This window comes from Mustela putorius, unplaced genomic scaffold (genome assembly GCF_011764305.1).
Source record: "Mustela putorius furo isolate JIRA1106 unplaced genomic scaffold, ASM1176430v1.1 tig00003896_pilon_pilon_pilon, whole genome shotgun sequence".
Classification (NCBI taxonomy): Eukaryota; Metazoa; Chordata; class Mammalia; order Carnivora; family Mustelidae; genus Mustela; species Mustela putorius.
The window spans coordinates 1,617,501-1,626,254 of record NW_025422045.1 but is presented as its reverse complement, the minus strand read 5'-3'; positions in this window follow the sequence as shown (position 1 = coordinate 1,626,254).

Below are 8,754 nucleotides of genomic sequence, written 5' to 3'. Positions count from 1 at the left end.
GCAGGAACAAGGTTGAAGCCAGCATGCACTCACACTTAGGGGTCTCATCTGGGTTGGGCATGGGAAGGATTGGGGGGCAGGTCAAAAGGCCATGAGGTAGAGGGGCTGAAGACAGGGTATGGTGGGGGTGAAGGACTGTCGTAAGTGAAGCAGGACCAGGGGGAGGGGGCACTAAAGAAGGCCTGGGGGTCTTTAGTGGGCCCTGGAACCCTCCCCCCAGCAGGTGTGGCAAAACAGGGCAGGACAAGAGTTCCTGACACATGGGATCATAAGAGATGCAAGTTCACTTTTAAACTGTTTAGGGTCCTCAGCTACCTGAGTCCCCTAGTTCCTAAAAGGACTTCGCCTTCCTTGCCACTTCCGCTGGGCTTCACTGAGGAGGGGGAGGTTGACCAGGCTCTTGTTCATTCAGCGGGGGGCTCTCTCCTCCTGCCCCCGCCCCCCACCTCATTTACAGCCAGCAGAGGGGCAGGGCTTCCATCCCAGCCCCGACTCAGAGAAATCTCCTCCCCCCATCTGCAAACACGCACCCACTCGCAGGGGTGTGTGCACCCCCGAGCCAGGACAAAAGGACATTTCATGACGCAGTGTCAAGTCTTGGAGCAGAATAACATGTGGGCAATGTGCTCACGGGATTGGATGTCCCCTTTCCCTCTGTCCATCTAGAGTGATGCCAAATGACTGGTGAAGCCCCTGTCTGGCAAGAAGTAGGACCCAGGAGAGGAAGAGAAGTTAGAGGAAAGAGAACCACGAAGGAGAAGGGGCCCCCTAGTAGATGAGCTGTTGAGTGGCTCTCAAGCCTTAGTTGTAGGCTGAGTCTGCAGGACTCCAGGCATCAGGGAGCTGGGGAAACAGTGCACAGAATGGGGTACAGGGGTTGTCTCAACATGTATACCTCGTCCTGCCCTGGCCAATCTGTGTTTGGAAGGTAGGACTTGAGCTAGGAGGAAAGTACTAAACTGTACATTTTCTAGACTGTGTGTGCTCGGCTGGCTAACACAGTAACATTATCTAGCCAAGAACCCTTTCATCGACAAGGAAGGACTCATACTCATGAAGACCGGAGATTGGGGGGGGGTGTTATTTATTTATTTATTTATTTGATAAATATGTAGAGAGAGAGCACACAAGCAAGGGGAGGGGCAGAAGGAGAGAGAATCTCAAGCAGACTCTGCCCTGAGCACGGAGCCCGACATGGGCTCCATCTCTTGACCCTGTGAACATGACCTGAGCTGAAACCAAGAGTTCGATGCTTAACCAACCAAACTCACCCAGGCTCCCCAAAGATTGAAGCTTTGAAGTGTGGTAATCATGTAGCATTGTAACTATGCATTAATTCACCTGCCTCTGCAACTAGGCAGTGAGCTCCTGGAAGGTAGGGTGAGTCCAGCCAGCACCCCATGGAGCAGAAGAACCACCCAGCAGAGTCCTGCCGGAATTCCTGACCCACAGAATTGTGAGAAATGAGAAATGTCTTGCAACTGGGTAACTGAAGGAAGGAGGGAACCGATAGGGGACTGTAGCTTGTCTGGGAATCCTGATTTATTTCTACGAAGAAGAATGAAGTCAGTGGCTGGAGGCACCTTATAGCGCCCTGATGGCTCAACAGACATCTGATTCCTGTCTCACAAGACTCTAAATGGGTTCAAATAGAATTCAGCTCCATTCAGCAGCTCTAAGACTTGATGTTGTACAGTGCATCAGCTTCTGCTCTGAAGCCCCCAACAACGTGGGGCCCACAGGCCCCCAGGGCACCCAGCCAGTGGTTCTGACCTGATGCTCTCTGATTGTCGCCATGGTTGGTCCTCCTAGACACCCTCTCTTCTGAGTTAACTGCTCCCTCCTCAGGTCCCAGAGCCTTGGGTCCCCAGCCTGGTGTGGTGTGTGGGTGCAGAGGGGCTTGCCTTGTAATTTCTCATTTATCTCTTGGCCTTTCCTGCTGGTCTGTGCCGTGACCGTCTTCATTTCTCAAAGCACCTAGTATGGCACCTGTCATTTCATGAAAACGTTTGAAGGGGGGGACGCACAGGGAGCCCCATCGCTCCCCCAGCTGGGAATGGAGCTCCAGGGGACTGGAATTTGTTTTCATGATTTTAACTTTTTATTGTGTGACAACATAGAACTTTTTATAATATGGTTAACAGTGTTAACCATACACAAAAGTAGGAGCAATTATAGGAACAAATCTTCATGTAGGTTCATCTAGTTTCAATGATTATCAATATTCTGATGTTTTTGTTTTATCCTCTATACTTTTTTTTCCTGGAATATTTAAAAAACAAATCCCAGGTATCATATCATTTCACCCTAGAAAAAGTGAGAATGTGAGATTGTGATGTAGGATCAATGAACTTTGGGGTTAAACAAACCTCAGAAGTCATCCTGTGTTCCAGCCGGCCGGTCTGGGCGGGCAGTCTGGGCAGTGGGGCCAACCCTGGGAACAGCCCCCCGTCCCCACCCAGGAGCGCCTGGAATGCTCAGTGCAGCCTGTCATCTGCCCTCTGCTTCCTTTGCTCCAGCTGCCCTTAGGGACTGTCATTTCCACTTTACAAGCAAGGCGGTTTATGCTTAGGCTGTCACTAGCCCATGGTCCCTCACCCTGCTGGTGGGGGCAAAAGCGGGATTCTCCCCCACTTCTTTGGAACCCCGCAGCCCGGGCTTGCTTGACTGCACCACCCGTTTGGGCCCCACATCCTCTTCTCAGTTTACCAAGCCCAGAGCAGTCGCGAGCGCTCCCTTCCCAACGGCGAACAGCGGAGGGCAGGCTCCTGTGTTTCTCCTGGTTGGTGGTGAATGGTGCTTTTGAAAAGGTGGCTTGGTCAGGTTAAATCTTCAACTGAGAGCTAGGTTTTAGGAAGAGCATGATATGAGTGGGAGATGGTTTTATGGGGGGCTTCAAAGTGATCCTCAAGACACACTATTGGGAACTTGCTGCCCCCATGCCCAGGACTGCTGGGTCTCCGGCCCAGCCCTGCCCACGCTGCCGTGAGTCTCATTCCCCATTGTATCTCCTGGCCTTTGATGTCGGCTAAACCCAATTCATCTCTTTCATATCACTACAAAGGAGCCTCCTAATTACTTTGTTTAGACAGCCTCTTTCCCAAATATGAAACATTTGGTCTTCCCAGGCCCCTCAAGCGCCCAATACCATCCAGGTTGTTGCAAAATCTACCTTCCCCACATTGGTTGGCAGATGCTTTCCTCTCCATTACCAGCCTCCCTAGGCAAATCTGGACATGTCACCCCCACCTCCACACACACATCAACCCCCCCCCCCCCCCCCCCCCCGTGCAGGCTGCTCTAGGATACAGCCCTTCCTCTGAGAGAGGGTCCTTGTGGGAGGGTTCTCAGTCCTGCTGGAAACCTCTGGAGAAGTCTCGGGGGAAATGACAATGCTTCCCCCGCTCAAGGACTCATTGGTGAGGAAGGCCTGTGGGAGAAGCTTTGCCCTTGTGGCAGGTCCGGCCCCTGGGCCTGGTGGGGGAAGACACACCTCCTGGAGGAGGCTGTGTGTCTCATAGCCCCTCCTTCTCATTCAAAAAACCACTCTCACTCTCCTCAACCCAATCTCAAGGGCCCTGCCACCCTCCCCTAGCTAGGGAAGTCTCACATTGCTTCTAATACTTCTCCCTTCTAATACCTCCTTCCTGGTCCCATGACCCTTCCCCACTTGGTGCCACAGGTACCACCTGAGCTACACTCCTCCACGTCACCCTGTCCTGCTGTCTCTCCATGATGTAGGCTGGTCCCGGGGGGGGGGGGGGGAGGCTCCCTGCTTTGGGGCTGCTCCCTGGATGTCTCTCCTGTCTCCACATGGGTCTCATTGCTCTTGCTGAGCAGAAAACAGCTTGCTCTCCTCCTGCCGATGCAGGGAGCAGGGAAGCTGTCGGAAGGGACACTGCAGCAAGAGTTTTTTCCTTCTTTGCTTCACTCCCTTCCTCCCCTCCTTCCTGCCTTCAAAACTTTCTCCTTTCTTTCAACTTTTGACTATGAAAAATGTCAAACATCGCAAAAGCAAAAAGCATAATGAATCCCCACATAACCACCGTCAACTCAAGCCAGCCTTGTTTCATGCAGACCTCCTCCTTCCACACTACCCCTACTCCCACCCCCTGGACCGCACTGGGGCTAATTCCAGGCACCATTTCCTTTCGTCTGTAAACACTTCACCGTGCATCTCTAAAAGGCAAGAACTTTTAGAAAAACAACCACAATATCACTTCCAAAAATACAAACGATTATTTTCTTAATAGCATCAAGGGTCCAGCCGTGTTCAGATTTCCCCGAGGGTCTCGTCGCTGTACTTTCAAAGTTGGTCGGTTTGGATCCGGATCCAGACAAAGAGAGATCACACATTGAGTAGGGAGACTTGAAGGGGTTGACAGAAGCCACCTTGTGGTGTGGACGTGGGGTGGTTGGGGTGAGGAGGGGGCGGAGGATCCTCTCCATTCTCGCTCTGCTGCTAACCCTCCAGAGCTCATCACCAGCTCGCCCTGAACCCTCACCTGCTTTCCTGGTCAAACTCAGTTTGTGGCATGGCTTCTTTGCGTCCTCATGCTGGCCATCACCCCTGGCCAGGGTCCTTGTCTCTCTGTACTGAGTCTCCTATCTTTCCCTGGCCACACTGTCTGCAATGCCGTTTGTCTGTCTTCCCTCCGTGATCTCAGCAATGGTGGGGGCGGCACGTGCCTGGCACACCAGCAGGCCTATCAAATGTGGGTGGGTGGGGAAAGAACAGGAGTGCAAGTCATCATTTTCTGATCTGCTGCTTCCTCGGGTTGCTTTCATTAGGGGGGGCTTGGAAGTGCCTCCTGTGTGCCATGCACCTTGGAATTCCTCAGTTAATTCTCATAATCATGGGAGCTAGTGTGATTATTTATCCCCACCCTACAGAAGAGGAAACTGCAGCTAGGTATGGTGGTTTAGTCAGATTTCAGGGCTGCAAGGTTATAGGTCCCTCCTACTTCACACTGCCCTCCCCACTCCCAGGGAAGAGCCACTTGGGCTGTCAGTCCTAGCTGGAAAGTTCTAGAAAATGTCAATAATAGAGCAAGAGGTCTCCTGCTTCCCATCTGCAGGAAATGGTTCTTTCACTATCTCTACTCCTGTCTTGCAGCGATTATCTCCTCCCCATCCAACCTTTCTCCCCCAGCCCAGTGGAGCTGGGTTCTCCTCTGCTGGCGTCCTCAGTCCCCAGTGGATGGGCGAGCCTAGAGCAGGTACTTCAAAGCCTCCTGCTTAATTGTGCCTTCTTGTGCACCATTAGGCTGGGAACAAAGTTGGAAAATTAAACATGCATTTTCACAGGCAGTCCTTGCAGGAAGGCATTGTTTGTACTCAGGAGCTGGTTGCCCCAGGATGGGAACAGGAGGGAAGTGCTCTGCTGCTAGGACCTGTTTACCTGCTTCCTTGTCCTCGGTTTCCTGCTCCTCCCCCTCCACCCAGGACAGAAAGGCCGGTGGTTCTAGGGAAAGAATAGGGAAAGAATAGTTCCTTTGTGTTTTGTTTCTTCCTATGCCTAATTAGGAATTGTGCTTGGGAATCAAGCTAATTAATCTCTGCCAACGCTGGGGTGAGATCAAGCTCCTCACACTATCAGTGTTGATCAATAACTCACTGCCGAGAATCTGAAAACAATCGGCCCCTTTCAGCAGGGGCTTTAATGAGGATGAGGTGGATGAGGTGGAATGGCCTGGGGGAGGCTGAAACGAGGAGGTGTGGGGGCCCAGTCTGACAGGATGGAGGTGAAGGGGAAGAGGACCCTCTAGCCTGCACCTCTGAGTGTGAGGTGGCCCCCACCGTGCAGCAGGGCTTTTGAATGTCCAAGGCCCTACAAGGCAGAGGTTGGAGCTTCATTACTGTGTTGCTCTCAACCACCATCCAGTTTCTCTGAGATGCAACAGTAGTCACTGGGAGCACTCAGAAGATGGAGAAAAACCGTCACAGCAAATGGCTGGGTCGTATTTCAGGTCAATGTGGTTCCTGCTGCACAGCCTGCTCCCAACACTGGGCTGCTGCCTCTGCCCATCAAGGACCAAAGGTTGAGGAGAGAAGACTCAGGCTTAAAGAAAAAGATAAAACAGGTTGTTGAAGGCCAGGGAAATGGAAGAAAGCAAAACAAACAAACAAACAAACAAACCAGGTTGTTGAAGGCCAGGGAAATGGGAGAAAGCAAAAAAAAAAAAAAAAAAAAAAAAAAAAAAAAAATCTCATAGGGCCCCAAGGGACCGTGCATGGAGCAGGGGAAAACGAGACTATTTAGTTTCTAAAAAAAAAAAAAATCTGTGCTTTTTTTCAGAGAGGGGCTTTGCTCCAGACAGGGAGCCAAGTCTTCTGTTTCTTCCCAAGGAGACAATCAAGAAACAGAGAAGAGAAAGTGGTAGCTGAAAGAGACTGGGGAACTGAAGAAACCCAGAATGATTTTATGACCTTTGGAAGTCCTAGTCTCTATCATATCCAATATGTTAAGCGGCACCTGACTGGCTCAGCTGGTAAAGTGGGTAACTCTTGATCTCAGGGTTGTGAGTTCGAGGCCTACACTGGGTGTAGAGATTACTTAAAATCTTATAAATCACTCCCCCCTCCCCAAACAAATATGTTAATATGAGCTCAAATCCCACATTAAAAAGTATTTTTATTCTACTATGAAATTTTGATACTTCATATTTTTAAAATTTTCATTTTTTTTTTAAAGAGATCTCATGACATAGGAGCGAGAAGAGGGGCAGAGATGAGAGTGCAAATCTTGAGCAGACTCCCTGCTGAGTGTGGAGCCCAAAACCATGACCCTAAGCCAAAATCAAGAATTGGATGCTGAATGGACTGAGCCACCTAGGCGTCCCCATTTTTGCAGTTTTTTATTTTTAGCTCCATGTTTTCTCCAGTTGCAAATGTCTTCACAAGCTTTGAGGGCCGAGAAGCCTGTGTTTATAGTGCCTAAGGATAATAAAATGGTTCAGAGAGCCTGGAGACTTTAACCAGGACTGTCTTGCAGAGCATCAACCCTCAAGAGTGAGAAAGGAGAACCTGGCAGTATGTAGCCGTACCCCATATCGGTTTTTGTAGAAGACTGGAGATCTAGGGGTGCCTGGGTGGCTCAGTCAGTTAAGCATCTGCTTTTGGCTCTGGTCATGATCCCGGGATCCTGGGATGGAGCCCCACGGTAGGCTCCCTGCTCAGCGGGGAGTTTGCTCCTCCCCTCTGTCCATGCTCTCACTCTCTCTCAAATAAATGAATAAATATTCCTAGGGGGGAAAAAAAAGCCTTGATGTCTAGGCCACAAGGAACGGAAAAACCCTTTCAGGCTGTCCTCTGGAATAACTGATTTAAGAGGGAAAGAAAAAGAAGACATGTCTAGTCCCATAGACATGCATGCCCCAGTATAGAACAGAGGTAAGAGCTCCTGGGGCTGGGGGCATTCATAAGGGAACACCCCAAAAAGATGAGGAAGTAGTAGTCTTTTAAACCCAGGTGGTTGCAAAGACATAGATCCGGTAGGCAGCGACTGTCACAATGTCCCATGAACATCAGAACCCTGGACACAGCAACTTCTTCTTCAGGACCTGAAGAAGTTCACATTCAGATTGTACCAGTCTGCATCACAGCTCACAAAAATGGAGGAATGGGATTCACCCTTCTCAATAACATGTGTAGGTTTACTTGAATGTGGAATGGCCAGAGTTAGGAATGGCAATTTTTCAAACACCTATTGGTCTGTTAAGCTCCGCTATGGTCCCAGCGACTGCTCCACAAACCCTCTGGGTTTTGCCAGTTTGTAGGAAGTAGCACTGAGGTGCCAGGGAAGCCCTGGCGGGCCACCTCCACCTCCCCTTGAGGGAGAACCTGTCGGGGGAATTCGCTGTCAGCTTCCAGGCGCAGCACCTTTGCTGCAGTGTTCCCAAGGTCTGTCTTCCCAGGTGACTACCAGGAAATGCTTCGACACAACAGGGACATTACTGCCTCACCATCTCTGCCCAACACAAGAGCAAGGAGCCGTCTTCATGGACTCCATTGGATTGCTCGGGGACTTACTCGAGGCAGCTTGAGGCTCTTCCTACCTAATTCTTTTTCCTTCTCCCTTTCATGGATGTCAGACCTGTATCATGGTAAAGCCATTCCCTGACTACTCCTGATTCCTTTCCCTTTTGTTTCCCACTGGTACTACTGCCAACAAATCCCTCTAACTCCACGTTGGCATCTGCTTCCTGAGGACTCAATCTGATGCAGCTACCAACCCACACAGTGTAACTGGCCAAAGCCTACCAGCTCACTCCTTTGAAATGTGAAGGCTTAAACAACAGTCCTCAAAGGAGGGTGCTGAAAATAAATGTTTCTTCGGATTGCCCCAAAAGAATGTAGACCACTTAGGGTAGCCTTAGGGTTGATTGGACCACCATGACCTCTCACAGGATGGCTAATGAGGATGATTCCTGGGAGTTGGTTTTAAGGAAAGCTACTATTTATTTAAAAAATATTTATCATTTATTGAGTACTTATGTGACAGGAACCATGGTAAGAGCTTTCCATACATTGTTTCATTCAATACTTAAACACAATTCTAATACCTATCTCCATTTTTCAGGTGAGGAAATGGAGCTAATTAGATGAGCTTGGATTTGAACTGAGGACTGTTTGATGCCAAAGCTAATACTCTTTAATCATGACACACACAAACAGTACACACGCGTATACACATGATGTCATTCAAACTTTGAGTTCCATAGAAGAAAAAACATATGAACCAGAGGAGAGGAA